Genomic DNA, 4,427 nt, shown 5'->3' with positions numbered 1-4,427 from the left:
CGAATCTACATCCCCTCCAGAAGTCTGAGATCCGCTAGTGAGCGACGCCTCGTGGTACCATCACAGAGAGGCTCAAAATCACTTTCCAGAACATTCTCGTTCACTGTTCCTGGCTGCTAGAATGCTCTTCCCACCCCTATCCGGAATGCTGAATCCCTGACAATTTTCAAGCAACAGCTGAAAACTCATCTCTTTTGGTGCTACTTGACTTCATCATCTTAAATAATAATAATAAAAAAGACTCTGTCTTTCTCTTTATTTATTCCTTCCCTTTCTAGCTTGTACTGATTTAAACAATGCCTAAAACTTGGTATTATGAGCACTTCCTGTGTCTGTTTGCCTCTTTAAGAAGAATCGCTTTATGTATTCCTCAATTGTAAGTCGGTTTGGATAAAAGCGTCTGCAAAATGACTAAGTGTAAATGTAAAACGAGTTATAACACACCAAACCCCAAAGGCGCACATGTTATAACTTTCACATTGTTTTTACACTTGTCATTTCATTTAACATGCTCTGATCGTGGAAAATAGTGCATCATTATTTACAGCAGATTCTCATGATTGAAATGAGTCCAACGTAATAATAATAAAAAAAAAAAATTGTGTCTTTCGTGTGTAAATAATACCTAAACCCATGAATCAAAAAATCAGTTGGAGAGCTTTATTGAACACTTGGCAAGTAAAATGTAGAAGCCAGACAGAAGCCTGTCTGTTTTATCTTTTTTTGTAACTTTCAAATTCAGCTTTCGAATGCATCCAACCATTTACCTTTTTTTTTTAAGGCTGAAAGTGGAAAACCATGTAACCACAACATTTGTCAGAACTCAAGTATATATCCAGCAGCATGTGCTCCGGCCTGCAGAAACTCTGCTTCAGAAACACTTTTTGACGGTCAAATATAAAGCCTTTCTATTATTAGTACATCTGAGTGGGACAAAGTTTCTCTAACTATATTTAAACATTAAACGAGTCTCTCAGTCTGATTTCAAACACTTCTCACAAAGTGTTTTTAATGATTTAAGCAGGCTTAAGAAAGCTCAATAAAACATTCATAGCCATTAAAAACATCATTGTACATATAAGAAACAACATATAGAAATTACGGTTGCACTTTATTTTACAGAATGTGTACTTACAGTGTACCTACCTAAGAAAGTTCTGGAAATATAAGGTAACTACATGGGGTAGAGTTAGGTTAAGTGGTAGGTTCAGGCAGGGCCATCCTTAGGGGGTGCAACTGGTGCAGTCGCACCCCGCACTTGAGGGGGCCCCACGGAGAACGGACCGAGGGGGGCCCCGCTCCCTACCTCGCACCGGGCCCCGTGTCAACTAAGGATGGCCCTGGGTTCAGGGTTAGTATATAGTTATTACCTAGTTATTGTAATTACTATAAGTACATAGTATGTACATGAGGAAAAGGACTGTAAAATAAAGTGCTACTGAAATTACACTAAAATGGAACTGAAAACATTTAATTTCATTCATTATAAAAACACTTATTTTGCCCCTTAAAAATAATAATAATAATTATAAAAAAAAAGAGAATATGCAATATGATATCTAAAAATGTGTAAATATTTAAATCTTTTTGGCAAGGCATCATGCATCAACCCCATCAAAACTTACAGTAATTACTGATTGAACCAATAAGAATATCATCATAAATAATTATAATTCCCACATAATATATCAACTACAATAAACTTCACAATGTAAGAAGAGAAGAGAAGAGACGAGACAAGAAGAGATGAGACGAGACGAGACGAGACGAGGACGAGAAGAGAAGAGAAGAGAAGAGAAGAGAAGAGAAGTGAAGAGAAGAGAAGAGAAGAGAAGAGAAGAGACGAGACGAGGACGAGAAGAGAAGAGAAGAGAAGAGAAGAGACGAGGACGAGGTCTGTTCTTGTGGAGGTTCTGATTGTCCTGTGGTTCACAGCAGCCTACGAGATCAAACAGAGTAAAGAAGAGTAAAAACGAGAGTAACAGACTACAGGTCATCTGATCATGGACTATAAAATCAAATATTTGTAATTTCACTCATCATTTCATCATTAGTACACATGCAGAAACACTTTTATTGATAAATGTGAATATCTTTAGCAACATTCTTGTCACGAGTAAATAAGAGTTTCATCAAATGTACAAGTACACATTTAAAAGATGAAGTTACTTTTAATCACGTTCTTTTCCAGCAGTGATGATCTGTCTGTATGAGCAGTTATCACGCGTCTCTGAGAGACTGGAATGTGACTCGTGTCCCTCTTAGGGTCTGTTTACACCCGGTCATCTCCAGAGCCGTTCAGAAACAGAGTTGCGACTCCCATAGGCTTCCATAGGAACTGAGGAATGCAGAAGTACAGCGTGTCGTGGAGCAGCCAATAGTTCCAGCATTGAAGCCCATTCAGTGCTTCTCAAGCACACTCTCCAGAATGAAGAAAATACAGCATTTTTTGGAAATCTTGCCAGTAGTGGTATTTTATGAAGCACATTATAGTTAATGTTTATTGTTAGATAATAGAAACTTATACTATAATTGCAGTTAGATAACAAGAGAAACAACTTAATAAGATGCTTTAGTATTTCTGCAATCGTTCTCTCCCTGTAGGAGGTTGAGTCAGTTTCGGTAAAGACTGCCCATTCAAGAATACAACAAAGAGTTTTGCTGAATGCAATTGGTTGCCTTGTGTGTGTGTTTTTTTTGTTTGTTTTTTTGGGGTTAAATTTCGTATTTGCTTTCCTTTTTAACATTCACCTATTTTGTATGCTTATGTGAATATCATTAAATAACACTGTGAGTAATTAACCTTTCTAAAATTTTTTTTTTTTTTTAAATCTAAACGTAAAACAAACGTGTTTGATTATGTCTAAATATACATCCAAATGCAAAACCTAAAAACTAGAGTAGAACTAAATACATATAGGCTATATTTATTGAACAATCATACGGGCGTCTAGTGGTTAAACCATGGCATTACATTTCAATATTATTTTTCCAGCCACCAAATGCGTGATATTTGCCTCTTTGGAGTGGAATTTAAAAATGTTTTCTCTATTTTAACCCTAAATACTAATTGTAATATAAATAATAAACATAATATAAAGTGTTATATCCTAAATGGTCATTCATGGACCATATTGCACAAATTATTTAGTACCGAAAATCTCCTCAATATATTAATTAAATAGAACTGAACTAAAATAAAGTACAATTATTTAAATGATTAAAAGTTACACTTAAATTGTTTGGTCACATCTGACTGACAAGGAGTATGAGAACATATTAATGCGGTCTCTTTATCACTCCCCAGAATAACATGCTATTGTAAAACCTAATCAGCGTAATTATCAATACACAATCAATGCACATTATGTGTTAAAGGGGTCATATGATGCGATTTCAATTTTTCCTTTCTCTTTGGAGTGTTACGAGCTCTTGGTGCATAAAGAAGATCTGTAAAGTTGCAAAGACTAAAGTCTCAAATCCAAAGAGATATTCTTTATAAAAGTTAAGAGTCAGCCACACCTACCTAAAATGGCTCGTTCTAACACGCCCCCACATGGTTGACTATACTGTAAAAAGCACCGTACTTCGGATGAGACGTTAAAGCGAGGTCCTGACTCTCTGTGGTAATTAAAAATCCCATGGCACCTCTCGTAAAGAGTAGGGGTGCATCCCCAGTGTCCTGGCCAAATTGTCGCCACTTGCCCTTGTCTATCATGGCCTCCTAATAATCCCCATCCACTTGATTGACTCTATGACTCTCTCTCCTCTCCCACATGATTGTAAAGCGCTTTGGGTGTACAACAATACACAATAAAGCACTATATAAATGCATCATTCATTCATTTATTCATTCATTCACATGGCTACGTCACGATGTGGGAAGATTTGCATTACGCTGGCCAAATGTTCACGCAAAGAAAGAAGGTGTAACTTTTATTCTCGCTGTAGTATTGTTGCTGCCGCCATGTCGTGAAGACGCTGTGTGCTTCGTTGTGAAAGCAAAACTACTTTGTTTGGTCTTCCAAAAGAGGACACGACTAGAAATCAGTGGTTAAGTTGTATTTACAACACTGTTCCAGAACACTTCAACCCAAATATCCAGATGTGTGCAGCACATTTTATGGAGGACTGTTTCCTGATCCTGGGAGAGTAGCCTACAATGCGGGCTGTTCTGACTCACAGTCTGTAAGTATGTTTTCATGTTTAAAGAATTTGCCACTGATGATTCAAACGCGAGTTTTGAGCAGTGCAGAGTAGCGCTTGTTGTTTGTCATTTCTCCGATCACAAATGCAGACATGGTTTTATGTTTACGCGGCGCGATGCAACACGTAAAAAGACAGTACAAGTCATTATAATCCGTAACTATGTCCCCACTGGATGCACAAATGCCTGGTTTATAATGGGTTTTCATGTTTTTGTCTCA

General features: G+C 37.1%; 1 protein-coding gene across 2 annotated transcripts in view; it reads right to left on the bottom strand.

Annotated features, from left to right (window-relative positions):
- Window positions 1-1,890: 1,890 nt before the first annotated feature.
- rbpms (RNA binding protein, mRNA processing factor) overlaps window positions 1,891-4,427 on the bottom strand; it is a 22,836-nt gene continuing 20,299 nt past the window's right edge. For both annotated transcript variants that reach the window (XR_001632767.1, XR_001632768.1), the window contains one exon: window positions 1,891-1,939. The gene's annotated coding sequence lies outside the window, so the exon portion shown is untranslated. The remainder of the gene's footprint in view (window positions 1,940-4,427) is intronic.

The sequence above is a fragment of the Sinocyclocheilus anshuiensis genome, unplaced genomic scaffold (genome assembly GCF_001515605.1).
Source record: "Sinocyclocheilus anshuiensis isolate Anshui unplaced genomic scaffold, SAMN03320099.WGS_v1.1 scaffold2186, whole genome shotgun sequence".
Classification (NCBI taxonomy): Eukaryota; Metazoa; Chordata; class Actinopteri; order Cypriniformes; family Cyprinidae; genus Sinocyclocheilus; species Sinocyclocheilus anshuiensis.
This window is presented reverse-complemented; position numbering and strand designations above follow the sequence as displayed.